The 27,503-nt window shown below is 42.0% G+C and overlaps 1 long non-coding RNA gene across 1 annotated transcript in view; it reads right to left on the reverse strand.

Moving 5' to 3' along the window:
* LOC137168123 (uncharacterized) overlaps positions 1-26,858 on the reverse strand; it is a 53,479-nt gene extending 26,621 nt beyond the window's left edge. The window contains exon 1 of the long non-coding RNA XR_010924239.1: positions 26,217-26,858. This is a non-coding gene — a long non-coding RNA (uncharacterized lncRNA). The remainder of the gene's footprint in view (positions 1-26,216) is intronic.
* Between the last annotated feature and the right edge of the window lie 645 nt (positions 26,859-27,503).

Raw genomic sequence — 27,503 nt, forward strand, 5'->3', positions numbered from 1 at the left:
CGCCACAACAATGAGCACCTTTGTCAAGCAGCACTATTATCTTTACATATTACTGTAAATGACAGGAGAGTTTAGTGCGTCAAAGATCCAATTTAATGAGCTCCAGGTATGTGCTTGTCATAAAACGAGAAACTAATTTAAACATCTGCAGATCTAAGCTTCATGTGCTTTCAATGTCTAAGAGCATGTAAATGCTGATCTGAGGAGCTGGTAGTACTCAGTTCTAAATATGATTATATATCAAATCACCCTGAAGATATGGCACAAAATTATTTGCAGACAAATGTAAATGTAAAACAATTTATCTTAGGGCTTTTCTTTGGCAGAGATCATAGTTAAAAATGCTAATTTTGCAGCTAATTTTTATTTAGTTTACGTTGCAATCTAGTTCACACTACCAATTACAAGTGAAATGGCTCAAAAACAAAGGTTACATGGACTCTCAATTACTTGTTTATTGGATAGAAGAATACTAATTGTGGTCTTGAAACCAGGTTAAACAACAAAAAACGATAATGTTTGTGGGTTTGTTTTCTGCAGCGGGTGTTTTGTCAGTGTCAGTCCTGCTGTTCACATCACACATTGAGACAGAGGTGCACTTTTTCAGGAAGTCTTGGTGCATATGAACTTGATTGAATCATTTTCTTCTGCACATATAAAGCAAACAGGTAAAAGCTCTGGAGATCGACTGAATCATCCATAGTTGGTATAAATGCATCCTGAAGAGCTAAAAACACAGATCACATTGTTAACAGGTCAGAGACAATTAGACAGGCAGAGGCACTTGACCCTCTCTGCTATATTACAGCTAAATCTGTATGGAGTTATAGTTGTGCCTCATTCTTGAGCGTGCAATAGAACATTTTGAGCACAGAAAATGATTCTTTGTGAGAAAATTGCAAGCAAAGAATAATCTATTCAGTGCTCAATATATTTATTTACATGTTTGCTATTATCCACCTTTTCCACTCAGTTGTACTCACTTCCCTTCTCAATTTCTCTGCTCTGTGTGCTTGCAAAGTCTTTTGACACTCACTCAGCATCTGTCTTTCTCTCTCTACATCTCTGCTCTGTGCGCTCTCAGGATTGCCTGCACACTTGTTCAACTCTGCACAGTGTTGCATTCTGCCACAACTCAAGCCATTCTGAAAATTGGAGTAGAGAATTTCTGATTGGCTGTTTTGTCTCCAATCTGATTGCTAGTAGGATTACGAGTTACTAGTAGACTAGGTAAGCACTGGAAGAATGGTAGTATAGCTCCACAGCCCCACATTAGTAGTTTATACAGTTTTTTTACATACCTAGTTTTATGAACCTTTATTCCATTCTGTTAGTAAGATAGCCTGGACTTTATTAGCTTGCAGTCTAGTAATCTTGGTAGGATGCTAGCAAACTTCTGCCATATGTGCAATACCTAACTAAGCTGGTTGACTACCTTGAGGATTGCCAGCTACACAGTCAAGGCATTATACAGTAATTATTTGATTACTGTGCCTTTAATATTTTTTCAACTCAGTAGCACAAGTGTCTGTAAAATGTAAATGAGTCCTGATTTGACTGTAGGCTGGCTGATTTACTACTTTATAGCATTTAAAAGAAGATGTAGCACACTCTGTCCAACAAAATTGTATCTCAGATTTAAATTTACAGGCACAGTTAAAGATAGTTTTTAAGGGAACTACTGTACATTAATTATTATAATGCCTTGTCTCATCATCATCAAGTTAGCCAACTAGTTTAGCTAACTATTCTTAAATAATGTTGTATTGTCTGGCAGAACTTAGCTAGCCAGCTATCAAGATAGCTGAATTTGTATAAAATAAATATGTGTTGTTGTATTGTGCCTGCTTCCTTCTCCCAGTGCTTCCCTAGTAACCCATCATACTACTAGTAATCAGGTTAAAGACAAGCAGCCAATCAGAAATCACCTACTCCAATTTTCAGATTAGCTGGAATTGTGGCACACTGACACTGTGTGAAGTTGAGTGAGCGTGCAGGCAAACCTGAGAGCGCATAGAGCAGCTATGCTGAGATAGAAAGACAGACATTGTGAGTGACCAAATAAATTTTTGTTTTCTCAAATTAAATCATTATTTGAGTGATAATTATTTTTGCTCAAAATATGTTTTATTTTCTAGCAGAAAAATATTTTTCTGTGCTCAAAATGTCCCAGCACACGCTCAGGAACAAGGCACAAATATAACGCCATAAACCTGAACTTGACCCCTCAGTCACCTGATTTAAGCGGCTGCATTTTCAACAGAGCTGGTTGGTTGAGGATTATCTGACCCCAGACTTGTAGAACTTGGCCCTCCTCACTTGGCAAGTGCTCACTCGTCCTGATGTCATGGGTCTAATTGCTTGCGCTGCGTGGGATGTGAAGTCTGATGTACATTGTTGGCTGTGTGCACAGTCTTGTGTGTGTGTGTGTGTGTGTGTGTGTATGTCATCAGGAGCCAAGCTAACACTTGCCTGCAGCAACACACACAGACACACACACTCATGTCTTCACCCGCCACAACCTATCATTACTTCTGTCACGTAGCCACCTCCGCAGTGGGCCTCACAAGTCCCGACAACCACCGGCACACACACCTGGAGGGCCAAACACTTAGTTCCCAGCCCTGTGCTTCGTAAACACAACCTCTTAACATACACACACACACACACACACACACATACACACACTCACCCACACATATATATAAACACACACACCTATTCATATCCTGCAGCCTCAGCTTCTACCTTGGCCCTCCCATTTTCTAAAGTATGTCTCACTTCTCTATCTCCCTAACCGCAAATGCTTTAGTGCTATTTAATTTATTTCCTTTGTTATCATTTTTCACACCAGCTGAGTGAAACAGCACACGAACTGCAGTGCCAGGTTGGCAGCAGCTTCCTGGCTGCTCCTGTGACTAGAAAAAACTGTATGTGTTTGAGAGCGGAGAAATGGGTTTTGAGAGGTTGAATGATCTACCGAAGACAAGGTACTTTCCAATCCAATTTCAGGTAGAGTACATTATGATTCAATGAGAAGATATTCAACTGTGATGGCTTCCTCAACCCTGTGTCCTCATCCATGTTTGCTTGAGCTGGAGCTACTTGAGAGTGCACACGGTTGAAAGAACACATAAGACCACTGAGCAAACATGTGGCTGACGTTGCACACCTGAGCCCAGCCTACCTTCCACACATCCGTGACCTTTGCAAAAGCTGTCATCGTGACAAATCAGACACAGAAAAACTTCTGAAGATCCCAGCCTGCTGGTTTAAGGCCACTCAGTGCAAACAGACACTTGAGGCAGAGTTAATCGAGGAAACAATGGAGGACCTCTGGAACGTGTTACACCAACAGAAGCCTTTGAAAAAGACAAGAATCACGGTGGTGTTTGCCCTCCTTTGTCATGTTACAAGGCTGTCTTGGGCCTGTGCTTGCTCTGCACCATGTTCTATTCAGAGAGGGCTTAGTGTGTAGCAGGTTGCTCCGATAGGTGTGTGAAACCTGAAACTCACAGGCTTTAGAGGCAAACTGTGGAAATAGAGAATCCAGAAAAACAGCATGTCACACCTTACTGGATTCAGTTCCCAGAAACCAAAAGCAGATTATCTTGATTATCTATGCATTCTCTTACAAAGACCTTGAACATGAAATACTTTTCTTGAAAATTTAAAATTCCTTCATGCTGTTTGATGATTTAAAATATAAAGTGTTTTGAAGCAATAATCTGATAAGCATGTTGAGAACCATGGTAGCAACTGGACAAACTGAACACATCCTTTTTACTTGACAACTTTATTTTGCTTTTCATGTGGAAGCTAAGGCTTGATCTCTTTCTTTTTGGTACCAAACCGTCCCGATCCTGTACAGTGATTACCTCAAGACGGGATAGATAACTACTGATCAATCAAATACTTTGTCTAATACATGTAGAGTCAGAATATATATACAGCAATGCCCTAAAATGTGGCCTTGTGCTATGCACGGCTTACTTCTTTGTTCCTACCTTATTTCTGTGCCTACAACTGTGTGTGCGTGTGTGTTGCCTGTGTGTGGGTATGCACTATGTGTTATAAATGACCTCATCAAACACTAGAATACACAGTGGAGGGGTCTGGGCAACATCAGGTCCAAGCTACGCCACACAGCCCCGATGGTGTCTCCCCGCTTCATTTACATACAACAATATACAGGTCCACAGCCCACTCCCAAACACACATACACAAACCATTCACGGCATGCTAAACTCAATCTCAGTCAGAGCGCGTCTGTGCATGAGTGTGTGTGCGTGTTTGTTTGTAAGTGAGTGGAGGAAAGGGCAAGGCGCCTAAAGAACATGTCATCTTCATTCAGTGTGGTGAGCAGCGTTTCAGAGGCATAAAGCAAGATGGTTTTGTTGCTTGAGTTTTATACTTTTGTTTTTCATGACCTGAGCACACAGCACAAGGGCAAGCTGGTGTGGTCAACATATCCCTTCTCTCCTCTGCTGTAAGAGGCACACTGTGTGATTGCTTTGAGAAATATGCAGAGCGTTCTCCAGTAAGAGAACTGGGGAAAGATCCAGCCTCAGGATATGTGTGTGTGTGTGTTGTGTATGTGTGTACATGCAAAGGGCTCAGGCATGATCAAACAAAGCACATCCAGGTACAGTATGCCATCTGTACTCCCCCCAGCCCCCCAAAAATGTACTCTCTCCCGCCCTCTGCATCTCCATGCAGTTTTTGCGGTATATGGAGTGTCAGAATGAAAGAGGCCTTGTCTAAGAGCCTAATCCTTGGGCGATTAGTCAACGCGTCTCGATTAAAAGCTGGAAATGCAGCCACGCCTCCATCCCTCAACTCCCCCAGTAGAAAATGGCAGCCCACAGGTGTCCATACAATGTGTCTCATTAGAAAAAAATGGGTGGCGGGAGGTGGATCAGGGGTGACTTTCACATGAGACAGGGGAGAGGAATGGTCAGGAGAGGGGCCTGAACAATCCTTCACAAAAGGCCTGACAGCGGTAACACAGGAGCCCTGAAAGCATAAACATTTCTTTTTTTTTGATTTTGCACCCATATGCTGTCATATTCTGAATTAAAATAAGCATTCTCTTTCTTGAAAATGTTAATAAGGCAGCGAGAGACAGAGAGAGAAAGAGAAGTGGCACGTATATTTTTGACAGATTATCCCTTCATCAGCCGGTGTTTTCTGTAAACAGCCATTTTGAAGTGGAAGGATTGAGAGCAGAGACAGGTATTTCACCTAATCAGCCTCATACACCCTTACTTTCCATCAACACATGTTCAAAGGCTAAAATACCTCATCTTAGGGATATTCCCATGCTAGAACATGTCACCAGTACCACAAATATTGGGACTCTGATGACTACACAATCAGATATATATAAACTTTCTGTGTCAATGCTCAAGAAGAAATTATCAACAAAAGATACAGTATATTGTGTTGAAACACATCATGAGTCTGTAGGCTGTTTTTATGTTTTATGCTTTACACGTGTTAATCACACAAGTGCTTATTAAAGGAGTGATGCGCTTGAGTGAGGCAGGAGATGTTTCGAGGGCTCAAGGCCCCAGACAAGGAACAACAAAGCAAGCCTCTCTCTCATTAAAAAACAATCACTCATTAAAAAAGAATCATGAAATAAATCAGTTTTATAATATTTTTTCCACCTGCTTAATAGTCACAAATGCTGATCAGTTTATGTGATTACTGTTGAACTCTCTAACTATCAGCAGCTTATTTCCTCCTGTTTAATAATAACTTTTATTTATATAGCACTTTTCATATATAAAATGCAGCTCCCAATGCTTTATAGTGTGGCATTAAAAACAAAACGCAATGGTAAGTGAGAGCAACAATATGAAACAATGAGAACAGGTTAAAATAAAAGCAGATGCGAGCAGGAGGGTACGATGTATAAAAAATAAAAAATAAATACAAAAATAAATAAGTTCGTGAAAATAGAATAAGGGAACCAGTATAAAAGGCATAGAAATAAGAGTAATAAAAAAAGTCATTTTTCTTAATCTGCTCCTAGTTAACCCATGGCAGTTTGAGTATCAGGAAATGACCTTTGGCCCTGGGGACAGACTACTGTACTTCCCCAATCACATCCATCGTGTGCCTAACCTTGAATGAAAGCTCGAAAAGGGAGGGGTGTGTCTTTAGAGACCGGACATAGAGAGGAATCACTTACCACTTTCCCCCAGAGACTCAAATAGCCTTACACAGAGGGGGGATTCAAATAACAATGGCAAGAGGCAGGGACTGAATGTTTCCTGAGATCACATGTTGTTAGGAAGACCACAGCACTTGCCAACCAGCCAGCCAGGCAGCCAGGCCGGCTGTATGCGGAGGTCCACAGGGTGAGAACACACATGGTTTGAGTTTGGCTCTGTGTAGGACCGGGAGGAAAGAGGGGCCTGGTAGCAGGAACCCTCCAATTCTCACTTCCTGCTCCTGCTGGAAACGTGATCTGTGTGCCCGTCGTCCCCATCAACACTGAGCACAGTGTTCACCCAGCAGCCAAGGGGATAGCATGCTCATACGCAGGGCACCCCATCACACCGAATCAGCCTGTCAGCACCCTGAAACCCAGGCTGGTGTTTCCCTAATGAGCTGGGGGGGGGGGGGTACAGCAAAGACAATCCCATTCAATCATGCTGTCAATCCTAGTGTGCCACAGCGGCAGGTTAGGTGACATTTCTTCATTTCTACAGGAAGCATTTTTAAAACACGGGAGCTGATTATTAACAATATAAGTAAAATAGGGACAATACTTGAAAATGAACATTATCCTGACCTGTCTTTCACCTGCGTACAGTAGATAGACATCTACTGCTGATAATGAGTCTGGGAAGAGAGGAAATATATATATATATATAGGTGACACATGGGGAGAGGCCATAATTATAGGGTTGTGCAACTGTCTTAATTATCTTTACTACCTGAAAGCCAAATCAATGTCACTTTAACTGCTCCTGGAAGAAAGAACTCCAGCTGACCTCGCAGTCCCTCCTTGACAGCAGAAGATGACTCACCTCATACCACAGGTTACATTTGGTCAAGTAAACACACCACACTAGTAAAACCACTGGGCCCATATACATGCACCAATGACTTACGTTTAAAATAATTATTTAAAAAAACGAGGGACGAAAAATCTATTTGGCCAAACGATACCGGCGAAAATGCTGCGCTGTTTTGCAAGAACCGAAGCAGTGTTTTGGTAGCGACAACAGTTGCGTGGGGCAATGTGTGTGCTGTTGTGTGTCCATGTGTGCCGTGTGTGTTGCCAAAGCCCGAGCTTCATTGTTTATGCTCTGCTGTGTCTGGGTCAGCGGGGCTCTTGACTGAATTCTTGCCCCAGCATGCAGAAAGTTTTAACGGTGTTGTTGCAGGAGGAGGAATGATTACATTATAAAAATACACCACACCATATGTCCTAGTGAGCGCCCAAACCGCATTATGACATACAGTAGAATCCAGCAGGCCTTTAACCCTGCCTCTGCACTTCACCAACCCAGCTGACACAGCCTCGCCACAGCTTTGGATGATCCGCTCACCTGGAGTTATTTTCGGACAAAAGAATAGTGATTTCCAAGACAGCAAATGCTTAATCAGCAAGTCCTGACGTGATGGAAAAATGAAACGGGCACGCATCACAAGGGTGTTGAAGAAAGCCCTCTGCTAGTTTTCAATCATGCTCTGTTGTCACCCCAGAATTTGCAGGTATTAATTCCAACCAACCAACCATCAGCAGCTGATTTTAATGACCCCCCACCGTTCCTCCACTTCTCCTTCCTTTCCTGCCAGTCAGTGCGATTAGCTGGTGTAGTGTGTTTGGTTAAGGTGAAAACATGCTCTTTCTTGGGTCTTCTTGGGAGCTACAGAGAGAGGCACTGTGGGAAATGTAACGGCAGAGAAGAGCACATGCTAATGTGGGTTTGGCAGCAAAGGTCATCAATGCTACTTCACACTTACACAAACACGACAAGACCAATTTGAAGATGGTTACACAGCTTTTGCATACAAAGCAACCCCTTCTGTGTGAACCTTCCCACACGAGTTCACTCTGGTTAGGAGCCAGTCGGTTACCTCGATCAGAACCTCGCCCTCCTTCTTCTCGTCTCCATTTCACTCTCTCTGTGCGCTCCTTGTGTCTCATAACAAGACGGAGCATGCTCACAGTAAACCTCTTGGGGGGTGAAAGGGATTGGGAGATTAAATTTATTTTGAATTCCTTCCCCTTAATGTGGCAATTACCCCCCTCCCTCCCCTCCCCTCCCCTCCTCCTTCCCTCTCCCTCACCTCTTCTCTCCTCTCACAGCAGCACAGCACGGAGTCTGTTCTAGAGCACATCTCGTTTATGTTTTGTACACAGAATACATTTCTTTCACCCCCAGCCGAATCTTGAGCTTCACGGCAGAAACGGCCAGCCACTCATTCGACTTTAGGTGGATTAGCTGTACGTGTGCTGCTGAAAAGGTTTTGCGGAGTATGAATTTCTTAGTGTGAGGATTGTATAAAAAGATCCAACATCATTCATCATTATCTGTTACTGAATGTTACACACAGATGTGCATCCTTGTATGATAGTGGAAGCAAACACACAGAACTACTGACTGACAATAATGACTTGACCTTTTTTTAAGACTCAGGAAAAGCATATAAAACGTAATCCTAATTTTGTTGCAAACTGATTCTCTCAACTTTACTTTTAGTTAAATGTATATATTTATTCCTTAAATTTGAAGTAGTTTACTGTCCTGCTGCTTGGAAATGCAGGGCTTCCACTAGTTAAAACAGTCTTGTGAAATGTGTTTTCCTGAATGAGACAAAAGTAAATGGCTAAATGCTTTAACACCATAATTCTATGGATCTTAATCTCACCGTTTTGCCACGTCATAAGCCTGGTCATTTGTGTATAATCTTAGTAAGCAGATCAGAAACTCTGTGTGTGTGTGTGTGTGTGTGTGTGTGTGTGTGTTTGCCATACGAGATGCTGCTTTTTTTTTTTCTGCATCCAAGACAAAGGTCAGGAATGCTAAGGTCAGCAGTGATACAGTTACAAAACACAAGTATCTGATCGTGACGTCCAAAATCCCTGATCTAAACTACTTGTGTAACAAAACCGGCCGGGAATGAGAGATTTCTCGGCTCAATTTTTGTTCCACTTTTCAATCCTCTGTGTCTAACCTCTCAGAGGCGACACACATTCTCCTTTGGTAAATGAATCCCACCAAAAGGCTCCATTTCCCTCTTTTCTTTGGTTGGAGGGCCAGTCACAACCCCCCTTTTCACTGCATTTTCACACATTCCATGCATCTAAAACGGTCTCGTTTTCTATCAACTAAGCTTCTTAATTGACCGTTCTATACAGGGAGGGATTAGCTGATAAGAGGGGGGAAGAAAAAGAGGGAGAGCAAAACAAAAAGAGGAAGTAAACGGTCAGTTGGGGGGTGGCAAGACACCAAAGGATTACCCCTGTCATCTGCCCTGAGATAAAAATACATCTTCAGAAGTGTGTGTGTGGGGGGGGGGGAGAAAGACTTTGTGAGGCATCCAAGAAAAATCTGTGCTATCAGGCACTGTGGAGGCACCCTCTCTCCAGGAGAGAACACAGGAAGGCCCCTGCAGGGAGGATTCAGCATTTCCTCCACCAGTAGTTAAAGTTAGAGCACTCTGAGGTACCGAAACCCTTTCAATGGGTCTGTCATCGATGTTCTCTCACAATGCTTGGCCCACATCTCTCCCGCTCTCTACTTTCTTTATGTTACTTTACAGAGCTGCCCAGGGCCCATTCGTACACTAAATTTTTTGTCGTCACGTCATGCTGTAATGTTCTAATCTGTTCTTTCCATTGTTTGCTGAGTTGCCAGTATATTCTATGATTTTCATTACAAACAAGGAAAGGAGGTTGTAAAAGGAGCTTTCGTGCTGTTGCGAGATCTCCAAACTCTTTAGAGCAAAGCTGTAGAATGACTAAGTACAACAGGGACTGATATATTCTATAACCTGTAAGTACACACACACACACACACACAGTCGGAGTGCCAGCTGTGCCACTGACGTAGGTGGAGTCCGAGTATCAAGCCAACACAGGCCTTTATAATTGTCCTAGATTTATAGGTGTGGTGCCTTGTGTTCTATATCTAATTACAGATTTTTACAATGATAGCATGTTAAGTGAAATGTAATACAAGAGCGTAAGAACCATTGCTTTGACCTAGACGTAGCAGCCCATGAAGCTCTACCTTTTAATTTCACCATATAGGGTTTCAGCAAAAAAAGGCTGATATACTTCCTGCTCAGGGGTGCAGAGTTAATGTCAGTGGCAGAAAAGCAGACAGGAAAGATTTTTTTTTTTTCAGTCCTCCTCTCAATCTGCCTCTCATTTTAAGGCTTATCACTACATTCTGTCTAAACTCAATCCTCCCCCCCCCCTCTCTCTCTCTCTCTGCCCATTCTCTCAAAAGGTGCACATTTCTTTATCTTGTATTCAGCAAACAAAGGTGCCATTAGGTGGCATGCCTTCTGACAATATTTAATTAGGTTAAAACAAGTAGAAATGGCCTCTACTCTGACTCAAGGGAAATTCCAGCTGGGGATGACAGGGGCGGTGGGAGGGTTGGAGGAGAAGGGGGATGAAAGTCGAGCTCCATCTCTCTTTGACAGATTGGTAGAGACATGGGGAAACTTTACACGCTGTTTATTTGACCATGCTTTCCGTATGCTCGTATCATATTAAAAACCACAAGTGTCGGGAGAGGAGTCAGAAGAAAGGGCGCTTTCCTTCCCTCAACAATACCCGAGCTGTTCACGCTGATTTATGCAGCACAAAGGTCTCAGTGAGGGGAGAGAAATACACACTCACTAACAGTCAATACTGCCACAGATAATCTGTAATGATGCTGTCACACACACAAACATAAATGCTAAGAACGTAGACACATGCACACACACACACACAGGCACACGCACACCTCACATAGACACGGTGGTGCATCTGTCAGCTGTAACTATAATCTTCAATCTGACACCTGGCGATCAGCAAACAATTATAAAGCCATCAAGCAAGCAAATCCTGGTGGTGTTGAAACCACGATAAAAAAAAAGGCCAGGAGGTGTTACCGTTGGCAGATTTTACAATGCAAACTAAAAGGAAGATACACATCTTCTAAAACAGTATCTTGTTAAATGAGTTACTTAAAAGTTGCAGTATTCTTAATTCCGTTAAAATTAAAATCCTTGGTGAATAATACAAAACAGATGTTTTTTTTTTTAAATCATTTTATTATATAAGCTCTACCTATTCATAAGCTTTTTTCAAAAAGTGCATGTGCACTCTAACTATTGGACAATGTAAACTTTGCACACTTTTTAAATGCATTTCTCACATCTGCAATGAAACTCTCATAAACAAAAACATGCTATAATAATTATAAGCCGTATGAAACGTCACAATACATCAAACTCTGTTTCAGCTGAGCTCTGAGGAATCCTAGTCTCCATGTGCCCTCACATTTGCAAAGCAGATGTCTTGATTAGAGCATACCAAGAAAATCTGTCATTCCCCCCAACAAGATGAGACACAAAATTCATGACAGTAAGGGGTTATAAAAACAGCAACGTGTTGGGCATGAAAACAGTTTTGTAATCTAATAATGATATATGATTCTGATATATCATCAGACTGTACAATAAAAGTAATAAAAAATACTAGATTCAGTCCAAGATGATCATTTAAGAAAAGTGAAGACCACCCGTGTTTGCTCACATAAAAACCGTGGCTCTCGTGTCCAATCACATATCATAGATCAGACTGTTTATGAGTCAACCTGTAAAGACCAGCGGCAAAGGCTCAGCCACATGTTTTACTGCTCTGTTTGAATAATCAGGTACAAGTAAAACAAACAGCTACAGAAGGGATGTTTAGCAAGGAGCTCAGGATCCAACTCGGGGTAATAAGTGTTCATTAGTTTTAATAGCCTGGCTCCTGCACCAAATGAAAAGAAAACTAGGAGACCACATCCAGCTAATGTAAATAAACCGAAAATCTCCTCCACTGTCTATCTTGAAAAATCTATCTCACTTTCTTAACAACTTAGGTAAGAGTAAAGCAGGAAGTGGAAGATTCTGCTGTCCCGACTGAAAAGTACAGTTTGTATTCTGGAGTAATTACTATTGGAAAGACAATTAGACGCTGTGTGCATGTGTTCACTCAAGAGAGAAATGAGGAAAGATCATCCAATAAAAATAGAACATTTGACAGAATTAATTAATGCACTATGTGTCTAGATACAGAGTAAAATAAACATAACTGATGTAGGGATTAAAATATGAAAATGAAGAACAACCAGATCTGCTATGCTCAGACTTCAAAGTGCTCAAACAAAAAAGGGTGGGACTCATGTCAAACATTTTTAAATCTTAAAAAAACAAACAAAAAAAAAAAGTATCATAAATGACCTTGTGTCTCTGTTTTAAGCCCGTATGCGTCCATTAGGCAGATGCTGCTGTTGGGCTTCTCTGGTGTTTGGTGGCACATCTTGATTCCACCTGAGCCGAGAGAGAGGCAGTGAGGCAGGCCCAGTGATCCAGATGGCCCCCCAACACTGGCCTGAACATAAACATGGCTTGGGTCTGGTTGAGTAGAGGGAGACCCCGTTTATTTATGGACATGTCTGGGTCTGGGACACAATTATAGAAAGATAGATAGAGGAGGTGAGGGACAAAGGAAAAGGGCTCAGAGAGCGGTGCGTCCAAACTTACACATGTGGATGACTTCCAGTACGGTCAGACAGTTGTGTGATCTGGCCCACCTACACAGCAATAGCTGAAAATGTGTGAGTGTGCGTTTATAACAGCGTGAATGTGTACAAGGTTAAATGTCCCTATGCCCACATACTGCTCCTTCTTATCTACATTCCAGTCCAATGTACAAACTATAAAGCAAAATACCTTTTTAAACTGAAGGAGGGAAAAAGCAACAACTGGCTCATTTGAGGAACTAATTGAACTCTCCGTGACGTCAAACACGCCACAAACAAGCCAATGTAGCAAGCGGTACTGGCTGTAGGGCGGCAAAAGTAGAGTGAGGGTGTGAGGCTGGGGAATTCAAAGAATTTTCCCGTGTGCTTACCGGTAAAAACCAAGCCCACTGTAGGTTTATGAAAGTATGGCTGAGCAAGGTGCTTTTCATCTTTACCGCACTCTCATCAACTATATCAGTTCAATCTAGATTTTTACAATGGAGTTTACAGCTTAATAGCCCGGTACAGAAACCCAGACATCGTAAGGTGTTTTTATGGCTCTTGTCTTTATGACGGGTCCAAATATCATTGCATTACTGTACAACACAGAGGAAGGTAGTTCTGCAGAAAAACAACTATTTTACTTTCATAATTACTGCAGGATCCTTGAAATAGACCTGAGAAACTGCAGCTATAACGAGGAAGCCTTGGTGAGTCGATCACTGGTCACAGTCTGCACTCACACTACAGCACGTTGCCTCACAAACCCTGCCAGCTCATGTTTTCTGTCGCCTTTCACAAAAACCAGAACGACTATCCAATATGAAAACAAGTCACACATCCGATCAACCCGCGAGATCGTTGTGAGGAAAGACAAATCAGCATCACTTATTTCTCACTTCGAACTCTTCTAATGTTCAAGTAAGCATAATGTTGAACAAATTAAGATAAGGTACATAAGTGCTGCAAAAGCTGCTTTCACTTTTTTCTTGGCAACTTTGACGGCAAAGTCATTAATCCAGTCAGTCAGACATTAATTCCACTGACAAACGTCTGCTCGTTCTTCTGCCTCAGTGCGAAGGTTCTCTGCTCGTCTGACTTCGGCATCGTTACAACATCGCATAGGGCAATAAAACTCTAGCTAGGTGATTAGCACGGTGGCCTGACACAGCATGCACACACACACACTGAAGTATAAACATTACACAATCGCACCAAACATGTGAGCAGCTTCAGCTAATTAAAACCACGCTGTCTTTTAATGCCTGTTTATATCTGACTCTTAAATGAATGCTGCCCCCGGAGCTCCTTCCAAAACAGCTCAGTCAAGGAGCGGAGCGGAGGGAAGGAGAGGAGGCTATAGGGAAGGTGGGATGAAAATTACAGTAGGAAGGGGACTGGCAAATGATTTTTATGAAGGTTTCACGAGGAAAAACAAGTCAACAGAACGAAGAAAAGTTCACAGTTGAATTAAAAAACACTTGATTGGAAAAGCAGTTTAGCCCTGGGGTAGTGTTTATATTATTTAAGCAAACCAATTCTTTAGGTGATTGAAGAAATCTACACCAAGGCAATTTGAATAAGCAAGACATTCGAGGCATAAAGATTATCAAAAGCGCCGGGCTGTTCCAATTTCTTTGATCTTCATGATTCAGTGAATGAGTGAACGAGAGCAGGGCAAAGGGAACTTTAATACCTCTCAATCAGTACCATGTGGGGCTTTATTGGTGTGCCACTGCCATTCTCGCTGCCTTGGCGGGCATGAAGGACACAGAGACCCAGGGGGCGGGGGGGGGGGACTGGCCATCGCTCACTCACGTCGTTAAAGTCGATAAGCTGGCAGCTGGCAGGAGGGAAGCTTGCCATCAGTAACCACCAGGTCCCCGACCACCTCACTCACATTTTCCAAAACCTTTTCTCAATCTGCTCTCTGCCTGGTTCAGAGTCGGATCAGACTCAGCCCTCCAGAACATGGGCCAGTTAGTCTGACGCATGGCACCGCAGTTCTGGGAGGGGTGGAAAAAGTCCAACCTCACACCTGAGTGACCTTTGCCCTGTCCTCGAGGCCACCACCAGACACTGTCAATCCTCTGAGTAACAGTAAACATGTACGACCAGCTACTTTGACATCAATACTTCCACATACCGCCCTGTCTTTACAAGCCACACTGAGCACATAACACACAATTAATGTAGTGTATCCCGATTTTTAGAAATGTCACTGTTGTAATTATATTTGGAGGTGGATTACCTATTTTCATATGCACAGATTTTGAGCCACATTTCAGGTTTGGATTTCCAGTTGCAACTTGTACAGACTTAACTGAGAAAGTGGCAGAGGCATATGTGTGTGTGTGTGTGTGTGTGTGTGTGTGAGAGAGAGAGAGAGTGAGGGAGAGACAGATGTCTGGAAGAGGCTAGGTTGGCAGAGTTTACAGTAGAGGAGTGCAGGCTTTGTAAACGAAAGGAGGAACACACACAAACATACGTACCCACCTCACACAAACTCCCCCACTTACACCACACTGAAACCAAAGCTTACAACAGCCGCGCACCGCTGCTAATGCCCTCCTTGTGTGTATAAGTCGGTACCTGAGTGTGCGTGCACATGTGTCTACGACATTACATCGCGCTCCAGAGTCCCCCCCCCCCCCCTTCTCTACAGCAGCTGTCCACGCCCCAACACACGTGCACCCCATTTAGACCGCTGCTGATTGAGAGCTGGAGCACCGATTGGAGGTAGCAGCATGAGGGGAAGACGTAGTTACTCATTTTCATTGCTCTAGGGTTTCCCCTGGTTTCTAATTGAAGGTATTGCCAATGTTACCAATGGAGGCCCAGTGTTACCCAGTGCAAGGGTGGAAAAGTGTAGAGTGAGGGGGTGCTCCGTTAAGAAAGCCTGTAAAGTAGCTGCTGCCACTAACAACACCCCGTTAACATGAACCACAGACACACAGCCATAAGAAATAGTTATAGAGAGAGGCTCACCATGTTATGCTTTATTGCACACCTGCAAAATGTGGTTAATGCAATAGCCAGCATATGCATAATGAGGTTTAAAATGTGAAAAATGCAGCTAATGAATACATGTTTTTTTCCTAAATTCTTGCCTGCCTACAAAGTACATAAAGACAGGAAACTACAGGGTCAATGATTAACTTGAATAGTAGACGGAGGTTACCCTGAGCTATTGACTAGACAGATATACTGTACACTCAGACTTCCTCCTCTGTATCTTTACAGAACACCTCCATGACTCACTCACTCTACCAGCTCTGCCATGCCTCAACATATTGTCTGCAATAAACAACAGCTTGGGAAGAAAAACATAGATCTCTTCCCTCAAGGCGAGGTAGCTCCTACAGTACCTGCCTGCCTGCCTGCCTGCCTTGGACACGTCTGGTCAGGTCCTCGGCTCGGCTAGCCCGCGGTAGCTCTTATCAAAAACTGCTGAAGGATTTAGATGATCGATTATCATGAAGAGATGAGTAATTTTGGAGTGCTTAGAAGAGATGGCAAGAGATAAGCAGATGGGAGCAGTGTTGCAACCATTCACTTCTGTTGTGGGCTGTTAGCGACTGCCACAAAATAAATGAGATTTGACGCAGGTGCTAATGTCAACAGGCTCTCTCCACACAGACCTAAAAGTACACAGTGGGCAGTACAAGCTTGCACTTTCACTGAGAATAAACAGGAAAGAAATTAAAGGGAAAAAAGAACAGGAGCAGAAGCAAATAGTGGCCAACAGCTCTGATAAGCTCACAGTTTGGAATTTGATTGTGGTTTTGGTAAGAAAGTAAGAAGTAGATAAGAGGGATCCGGAGGAACTGCTCACAATGCATGAAATATTACAAAGGTTATATAAAAGGTTTTGTGTATGTGCATGCCTTTCTGTGTGTGTGCATGCACACACTTTGTAGCATTCAAGGTAGATGATAGAAAAACCTAAAAGTATAAATCAGATTAGCTACAGATTATGGACAATTTAACACATTCTTGTACCAGCATGAGAGGTGTGGCTGTGTGTGTAAAGTACACACACTGCACTAATACACAAATGCATTTAGCCTATGCCAATATACACCATACCTATATACTGTATACCAATACTACACCTTACTGCACATGTGCACACATGCACCAGCCACAGTGCAGTCAAACAGTTAAAATCAAACAATGATAACATTACAAGTGCAAAAAAGTTACACAATACACAGAGAACAATTCACTTATGATTGCAACCTTTTCCCATGACAATGTATCTCATAATTTCCAACTGACAAGAACCTGAATAACTACATACTCTGAAATCAGATTTGTTGAGAGCAAACTGGTCAATGTTCAACAATGTAGTGACACACTGAGAGGAAACGGAAGTCTTCCTAAACAAATGATACACCTCTTATAAGAAACTATGATATTTAATGTTCAAAAGAAGAGAGCTGATGAAACATGTTTCGACAGGAGCTATGCACATGCAGTAGTCCAAAACAGCCCATAGAAAATGTTTATTTTTGTAAGTTCTAGACATTCAGTCACATGCATGAAACAGTAAACAAAACAGTTATGAACTACAACTTTAGCCTGGGCATAATTTTCCAAGATTTACTTGAAATAGTACTGAAACACGGACATACAGCACACCTGTGGGAACTGAACTGTAAGCAACACTACACTTGTGCTATTACTGTCACCCAATCATAAGCTGCCCCACCTGTTCTTTCACCATGTCACCTGTATCTCTCTCATTCATTCTCTGTGTTCTGTAATGTCTGAAGTGCAGAGAGGAGGAGTAAAGCCAACAAAATGCCAAATGTCTGTTACATGATTAAAGCTGCAAACAACCAGCTGAGCAAACAACCACAACTGGTTGTTTGCAGTTTTCAACATGCTATTCAGGTTTTCTATTCACTATAGTGCTCTATACTATCCATACATTCAAAATTATATTCCCAGCTTTGCTTAAACTACTCTAAAATCTCTTGTGTTGACTTATTTGATGAAATCAACATGACATGCCACACGACAGTTGACTCTCCCTCAACAGAATTACAACTTGTAAGGCGGGAAATGGTTAGAAGCAACAGATGTACAAAGTGAACAGTTGGCTTTATTGAAGTTCACGCTGGGTTTATCAGTGTCGGTACACACAGAGGCACACGGCCACTTTGATCTTCAAAGGGAGATGAGCTAGAATGAGGGGCAATAAGAAGATAATAATGCCAATCTGCATCCATTACTCCATAGATCACAGGGTTACTTTGACGTTCAAAGCAGGTTTTACCTCAAGAGGGAGACCCATGTTTCATGTTACCACATTGCCATCTAGTGGACAAGCTTGAGACTGCCTTGCCCTACACTAGAAATAAACAGAAGTGTGCTCTATGCACTATACCTGTAACAGCAGCCAAACTTTGCCAGCTAATTTAAAAACACATTGACAAATAAATCAATAAACTAACCAGTGAACCAAATTTTAACAAAGCAACAGATTTTTTGTCTTGTACTGTATTCCACAAATTTATTTCACTTATGGATTTTAAACTGTAAAAAGTTAAAGACATGAACAAATTCTAATCAAAGCATTAATAAATGTAATCACTGTATTTATTTAAACAAACAAAGGCAAAAAACTGCTCAATGTATCATGAAGATGGTCATCTACCTATTCACATAATATGTTTTATACAAGAGAGACACCTTGTGGGTAATGTACCAAACTGTAGTGTGGTAATATTGCACACAGCAAGAAGAGAACAAGGCTCTATGCTTATATGAAGTCATTTTAAAAGCAGGAAAAAAGCAAATAGATAAGATCTGCACTGTGCTTAATGGTTTGACACTTTCCAAAAAAACTTTGTGACCACTATGATGTGTGTGAAATTGAACAACAAAAAACAAAAACAAACAAAAAAAATTCTATTTCATGCCACTGATGAAATAATATAAGAATATTTGACAACCAGACCTATATTCGTGTTACAATAATTAAGTAAGTAAGACAGTGGGTACTGGTGTCTTTCAATGTGTTTCAGGACAAGTCAATCAAACTGTGACCTCTAGTGGTGAAATGAAGTAAGGGGATGCAAAAAGGCCATACACTGGAGACTATTTCATGTCACACTTTTCATTACAGACATCTGTGCATGTTAGAAACACTCCTGACTGAGGGTGCATGGTTTTCTTTGTTGCAGTAAGAGGGGTAGAAACAACTTAGCTGCATAGTCCTTGACAATTGAACCATGTATGGTGGTCTATCTAAATATTAAAACTAATGTTCAGGGTATTATACAAACTTTTTGAAGTTACAAATGCAAAATACTTTATACACCTTACAAAACAACACATAAACAAAAAACAGCTATTACAGTGGAACAAATATTAATTTGTATTTCTGAATACGGTTTTAAACTCCTGCTCATGTTTCTGTCAAGCTGCTCACTTTTTTCAATATAACACTACGTATCAAATCTCATACAGAGTCCAACATGATTATATTTCATTAACAATATGCAGAAAAAGACCTAAAACGTGATCACTCAAGAGTTACGGGTTATTTTTATAAATAATTCAGTCTTTTAACGTTCTTTTCCTGATGTGTTTGTAAGGTACTTTTTGTAAAACATTGTAAAACAGAAATTGATCGGTTATTATTCTAAATAAAATTTGTTGCACATATCTCAGAGCTGGATTCACACTATTTGAATTGGTCAATGTTGATACACTTACTGTAAGCTGATCTAACTGCATCATTAAAGGGTTTAGGGAGTTGTTTGGGCAGGGAAGGATAACATCAACACAATTTACATTATTGATTATGTCAGTTTTTAAAATGTCTTGTTTGTGCTTTCATCCATTTTTGACAAAACTATTTGTTTTTCATTTAGGGAACAGGTTTTTATCCATAAAGTCATCATAATAACTATATATAACATAAACATATGCAAAAAACAGTAAATACAAGAGGGGCGCTTAGGGAAACAGTTGTCTGTATTTATAGATACAATATTTAACATCCAATATTGTAAATAGCATAATGTAAATTATGTGGAACTTTAATAATATACTTTATAAAAAAGATCAAATTATTTTAGTACATCTTTGCAGAACTTGTTTTCTATAATATTAATGAAATATATGAGCATACCTGACATATTTTTAATATATTGTTTGTAACAAGGACTCCATGTAACGCAGCAGTGATACTAAGTGGATTATCCAGGCAAAATAAAGTAAATTAAGCTACATTTATCTTTAACAGTAACTTTTATAACCACACACACTCTACTTCATCTCCAAGCAGTTTTAGCACCACAGAGCTTTAGTGGCCGAGAGAGGAAATACAACACAGTAAAGCTGTAATTCTCTACATTGTCCACAAGGGTGTAGCAGTGTCTAAGAAATACATAAAGGCTACTCCAAAGTCAAACACTGATTGCACTGAAACATTGCTATTGGGTGCTCATTGCTATTTTTTTGCAAAATAAGGCTATATGGAGACAAAACATAGAATTCATTGTCAATTATTTGTCATAAAACTCTATCTTTTGTCGCTAATCATAAGATTTTACTCCTCTCAAAAGGTGACACAGTATTCAGTCAGGAACAGCCTACTGAGGAACATGGATGTCTGTGTCTTTTCCACAGCCTGCTGAATGAATGATGCCCTGTGATGACAGCGTGACATCTGGACAACCTCCAGTCGCTTAAGCTGTCATTACAGCACTTTGGCACAGAGAGAATAATGAGCACTATTACTGTTGGCTTATCTATGCCTATGGTCAGAGACACTGACAGCCACTTCTTTCACTTCCACAGCATGTCTGTCAGTAACTCAGAGCTCACTGTGGTAGCATACAGACCTAGTAGCAGAGCCTTAAACAAAGAAGTATCTGCCTCCTGCTCACCCAGCCTATAAGTTTAATGAGACACGATCATGTGTGTGCCCTTTCTAAATGTCAGTACACTTAACAATCCACTTTGGATTGCACTTTTTATGTGGACAGGAGTGTAACTCGACTTAATTCAATCTCCTTTAAAAAAAGCAAATAAAACTAGACATGCGCTCAAAGCTGTCGACGTCACACACGGAACCCCTACACAAGCGCAGGACTTAACGAACACATACACAGTGGTCTGAGGAGCCTGGTGGTCTGCTGTGTCCCGGGGAGGTCACACAGGAAATTTCACGCTCCTCTTCACACTGAAAATGTCTCCTTTATCCTCCCCACTGAGACGGAAAGAAAAGGGAAGAGGAGTGAAAGAGTGGATCGAATAAGAAAGAGCCAGCTCCTGAATGAGGATGGCTTACTTGTGTAGGTGTGACATGCTGAAACGCAGTGGCGTTACCATGGAGACCCACACCCAGAAAGTGAGGCAGAACATGGTCACAGGTTCGGTGGAATGTGACATTTGTGAGACGGGAACACAAAGGGAGGAATTTTCCCTCCAAAATGAGAGTATGAAAAGAGCAAGTGAGGTCAGTGTGAGAGAAAACAGGAGAAGGAATGTCTGCTATTTTAGGTGTTGCAAAACTAAGATCATAATTTTTTTTGTGTGCGAGGTAAGTCAAGATGTCACCTGAAGGTCCACCCTAGACACCTGTCTACTTTATATGCACACACACAGAAAAAAAACAATTGAAATTTATCAGCAGGTAAAATTATACTCTCAAAATGTAGAAAAAATTGCAACAATGTAAACAAATGCCATGCACTTCCTTTGTATTGAGCAGGTGAGGTCAAGCCTACACTTCTACACTGCAAAACATCACAGTGGCCTCTTCACCTGCATGTATTCCAGTCTGACTAGCAGAGTCTGTTCTTAGCATCTCTTATTCACAACTGTTCTGCAGATCCATAGTGTCCTTGTACTGAGGTGGGTGGTGCACGCAGCCTTCCTGTGGCAGAGCCTGAATGGAGTGCTGTCTGTCTGTGTCGGGCCAACAGAGATGCCCCTGTGCTCCACTGTGTGTCTTTGCTATTTGCTCTGTGTGTGTGTATGTCCTCCACCCATCCTTCTTTCACCTTTCTGTGCTCTCCATCTCTCCTACATGCGCTTTCTTCACGACGCAAGCACGGTTGTGTTTACACAGGAGGTCAAGGACAGAAGGGATAGCAGGATTTAAATGACAGTTAGAAGGAGTGCAGCCGTTTTTTTTTTTGTTTTTTTTTTTAATCACTCATTAGGGAATAGCACACCATATGGCAGTAAGGTGAGTTGAAAAGGTCTAAACACCAGGTGCAGAGAGAGGTTTATCAAAGAGAACAAGCTTTAAGTGTCAGACCCAGAGGCATCACCCTGAAGAATCCGCACTCATGTTCACCACTTCCTCTAAAGTACCCTGCCACACTCTCACTCAAGCACAGGCTGTCTGTCTCTCTCAGCCACCCACTTCCTGATAACTCCCAAAAGCAGAACAACCCCCCTCAAACACACACACACACACAAACACTCAAACGCCACCCTCTAAGTTGTGGTTTGCCTGTAGGAAATCAGCAATCTGCTGCCATTAACCACCAGCATTTACTCTTCCTCTCTCTCCTCCCTCCTCTTCTCTATTTCTTTTACCCCCGTGTTTAAACAAAGCATCTCTCCCTCATGAGCATCATTAGGGAGAGAAGACAATTGTTGTCGGCCAGTAGGAAGAAAGCCCCACACAGACTGTGGCAACAGGCCAGAGGAAAACACAAAATAGCCAATTAGTCTGAAGCAGTGGTCTGGTGTCATGGCATCTCAGAGGCCTATAGCTTTGTGTAGGATGATAGGCCAGATCTCCAGTTGTCTATGGCAGAGGGCACTTGCTCCTTCTGTGTTAGGCGAGTCAAATACCTCTGTTTAAAAACATTTTTAAAGTGTGATTCTGCTTTATAGCTGAAAAAAATGTCTCATATTTCATCTATAAAATCTCAAATTGTGGACAACTGCCAGAGAAGTCGACTACTCACCGAATGATACGTTATAAAAGCTTTGTGCCAGATAATTCCTTAATTCAACCGCATCTCTTACAAATTTTCTTAACAGCTGAATACTGTGAGAACTTATCACAAAACCTGCAGCTAAGAGAAAATCACAAATGCAGGGAAAATCACCAAAGCTCTGAGAAAAAAAAAAAAAAAAAACACTTTACACAGTGCTCCCAGCTTTTCAAAAACTCTCTCCTTCTCCCTCTAACACACACATAAACACATAGGCACAAACACATACACCTCGAAACAAAGGTGCCATTTTACTCAGGAAGGGTCAGCAGTTCTCTCCATGAGACAGGGGCTTGTTCTTGGTCAGAGGCTGCTGCCCAATCTCAGGCCACCCTCCCCTGGCTCCACCGGCCCCCTCTGGCCCCCCTCTGGCCCCCACCACCCCGGAGACAAGCTCCCCATTGTTCCTGCACTACTAATAAATGACAGTTCTCCTGTTCAGACAAACTTTAGAGCCCAATCTAAACACACACACACACACCCACACACAAACTGGGTGTAAATGGTGCTCCATATGAAAGGATACACAGCAGCTTTTTTTTTTTTTTTTTTTAAACAGCCTGATATTTCTCATGGAGCTCATTAAAAGGTTATCTGACACTAATGATGGAAGGATATTTTCCTGCGATTTGAGCTTTGTGCCCTGTGGAGCTGATGAGGTAATGCTGAGGGCACATTTGCTACAAAAACAAGGTGTCATTAATGCATAATAAATGTTACTATTGCTTTCCTTTTCCCTTCCGTGGTCGAAAAACGGTCATGACATCGAGACACGGTTCACCGGGAGGTCACGCCGCTCAGCCAGCGTTGTCACCTGAGTGTAATGTCACATACACACCCACAAACACACACACCAGTTTCAGAGCTTGATCAGGGCCAGGGACCAGGTGAGCATTGAGTTTAGACATGATAAATCACCACTCAACTTAAGCTCATAAACACACCATTAACACGCTCGACCACAGCAACTTGATCTGTTTACCTTAACCACCGTGCTGGGGACTATCGCTCTCCGGCAGGCCTGTATTAGCATGCCTCAGGGGGGCCTGATGCACATGTCTATCACTGGGGCCGGCCAGCTCCAGCTCTGGGCCATGAAATTGTCTCAGTGGTGCTGCTTCAATGTTGTCTAAAATATGTCTCAACACTGCATGAGGTCATTTTCCAACACTCTGGGCTTGCTTCAAGGACCAATCTATAGAGCTCTATAGAATCACTGCATAGCATCTTTAGTGTGGAAAAAGTGTGTGCCTGTTTTGTCTGAAGTGTGTGTGTGACCTGATTTGTTCAGGTATTTTACGGTAATGGAAACTGATGTTATTGAATGAAAAAACAGAACAATATTCTAACAATGACAAAACAGATGATCCTTTTTTTTTTAATTCTTAGAAACTGCCAGTGATGAGAAAGTTCCTGGGAAATTCTGAGTGGAGTAAATACAGGTTTGTTAAGTGTGTCTGACCCTGGTGTGTATATGGCTCTCTACTGCGGTTCACCACAAGTATATCATATGACAGCACAGCCAGCACACTCAGCTCGGTGAGGAAGCAAATTCCTGCCTTAGGATTCTCAGCTACAGACTAAGACATAAACAAGACTATCCAAAAAAAAAAAAAAAAAAAAAAAACACATCGACTGAAATGTTCTGGCTACTTTGATGTCTAGGAGACAGTCTGAGGGAGAGAAACGAGTGTATGAGAGTGGGCGTGCATGGGCGCATCTGTGTTTGTGTGGAGCTTACACAGCGCAGAGGTGATGTTGGCCGTGTGCTGTGCAGATGCTGGGCGAGCGGGGTCACGTCAACAGACATGCTCCCGCTCCGCCGTTCAAACGACAAAAGGAGGAGGAGGAAGAAGAGGCAGAAGTTGTGAGAAGTGGAGTAAAAAAAAAAAAAAAAAAAAAAAGCCCCAGTGTTTAGTCAAGGCCTGCTCACTGACACAAAGTCTGTCTTTGTCTGCCTCCCAGGGTACCAGATAAAGGAATTCTTGTGTGTCGGGGGCTCTGACCGAGTTTATTTGACACTTCAGCTCCTTTTGTGAAGCAAGTGTCCCACCGTCAATGCTGGCCATGAGAGTCACTTGGCATTAGACAGAGGGTCCCTCTTCAGTGGAGAAAGGGGGTCTTGTTTGGAGACGATTTTTAATGGAGGGGGTGTGTGGGGGGAGCTGAGTTGCAGGGGAGGGGGGGGGGGGGGGGGTGCTTGGTCTATGCTCTTCGCTGTATACAGACATATAGTGGGGCTCTGTCCCCTGCCCTGACAATAGATGGAATTTTTTATTGCTAAGGAAGTGGATGGGATTGAGAAGTGAAAGGTGAAGGGTGGAGGAAGAGGGGATGCTTTAAGAAGGTGGAAGCCTCATCATATAACTTGCATGAACACACACCCACTATGAAAGCAATGCCATAATGTCACAGTGTGCTTGTTAAACAAGCACAATGCCAACTTGCAGAACAGGTACAAAACCTGATGAGTGTCATCGGTGTGTGATATAGGTTTCTCTTGAATGAAACATCTTAAACATAAACCTCCCTCTGTTAGACACAGCTGGGATTTTTAACTGTTACACAAGTCATGTTTCTGGTAGCAGCAGTCTGCTGTAATGACAGCCGCTTCACTTGGCTGACAGGCTTCCCTGTGGGCAAAGTTATGGAGCTCAAACAAATTTACTCTCACCTGAATGGAATCACTGTGGGGGAAGGTGGGTGGACTACATGTTGCTTTCTACAGTATGGACACTGTATCCACACAGTTCACTCATTTTGCACCTGGTCTTTCACAACATATGATAGTGCCTCTGTGAATGGGCTGTGGACACCTGGCACTGCAGGTGTATGGCGACTTAAGGACAGGCTATAAAGCTGTACATTTCAAAATAGGGTGTAAGGGAATGACAGTGCTCAATTCATCCGTCTGAAATACAAGTCAGTCTAAGTCTGTTTTGAGGGTGAGAGATGCGCACGTTATGAGCCCGGAGAATAACGGAGCAGTGTTGAACAGGTGAACCTGAACATGTGGAGCAGTCCAGGGGTTTGACAAGGTTTTTCATATCAAACACACCCATCTCCCCAGACAAACAGTAGAAATACAGCCCAACTTGAGAAGAGATGTCTTTCGGAATCTCATGGAAAAAGAGTTTGGTTGTTGAGTCCAAATAGATATATAATAATATATAATAGGCCAAATGGGTGTGTAGGGAGATAACGGCAGAACCTTTGGTCAAAAAAAAAGCCATTGTCAAACGTTTTATTCTGTTTGTGAAATAATAGCTGGTGGAATTAAGCTATTCCACATTGGGACCCCTTATGGAACACCACGAATGACAACAGCTGGTCCCCAGAAACGCACGGACTAAGCTGCACGTTTTGGCGAGTCAAAAAACTAAATGACAACATGAATTTGTAACAGAAACTGAGTGTAGTCTCAATCTTTCACTATCAAAAAGGCAAACGAGTTGTAGATAATTATCTTGTTTTTACAAACCTGCTGGATCAGGAGATGCGTACTGACATTATCCAAATCGCTGGACATCTGCTGAGCACCAATAGAAAAAAAAATCCCAGGATATTCCATTGCTGTATGTCAAATCCCGCCACAACAGACATCGACTTTCCAAAAGCATATCATTGTACTGGCCGTCTATGTCACTGGCCACACTTGAACACGCGTAAAGTATCCCAAGAGACAAAAGACTTGTCCAGGAGCAGGACTTGGGCAGCACGAGTAACTGTTGCTGGACAGCACGCATTCCGTGCAAGAGATTCCCTTATATCCTACAAGATCCACAGCTGGAGCGTTGAATCCATTAGCTGCTGCCATCATGATCCAGTTTTTCCAATAATAATAATAATGATAATAATAACTCCTTGACGTGTGTCAGTGCTGCAACGGTTGCATATGATCCACTTAATGCGTCCAAAGAATCCCTGCGTAAACAGATTTGTGCTTTGGCAAATCAAGCAGATCGATCAGTGTGATTACTTCCAATAAGCAGTAAAAGAAGCTCGGTTCCTCCTTATGATCCAGTACAGTGATGATTCCTGCTTGAGCTCCAACTAACGTCTCTGTAGCTGATACGATGCGCTCCTGTGAAGAGCCGGAGCCACACTGAGCCATAGTTGGAGTGTAGCAACGCAGCACATGCTGCTCTCAGCCAACGTAAGCACGCAAAGCATGATGGTATGTGGAGTTTATTGATGGTTCTGCTAAATATTTGAGAGCATGACAATCATATCAGATTTCCCTAATCTTAAAAAGCAATAACACGAAAAAAAAGTAAAGTAACCTCTAACTGGAAGCAATGATAGTCACATTAAAGTATAACTAAAAGTACAGTATACTCAATTTTGCCTATATTGCCAGATAAAAACATATTTTCCTGTTGCAGGAAATCAACTTATTAATTTACATTAACAACAAAAAATACCTGTTGACATAAAGTGTGCCTATTTTTATTATTCTCTGTAACAATCAAGTATGTTATTATGTAATGAGTCTTGGCTGTTATAAATTTGTTACAATCACTCATCATCTGTCAGTTTGATCCCAGGTTGCGTGTGAGCCCTGTGTGAGCAGCGTGAGTGAGTAATAATGATCATCTGTCGCTGTGCACAGATACAGGGATGTCGGTGCCTTGAATCACCTTCCAATGAATGAATCTCTTGTCTTTCTTACCTCACTTTCATGTCCTAACCACCTCCAGGCTTGCTTGTATTTCTGGGATCATAGCTTCCCTTAAACCTCAAAACAAGGACTGGATTACTGGGAATG

The sequence above is a fragment of the Thunnus thynnus genome, chromosome 17, assembly GCF_963924715.1.
Source record: "Thunnus thynnus chromosome 17, fThuThy2.1, whole genome shotgun sequence".
In the NCBI taxonomy this organism is placed as follows: Eukaryota; Metazoa; Chordata; class Actinopteri; order Scombriformes; family Scombridae; genus Thunnus; species Thunnus thynnus.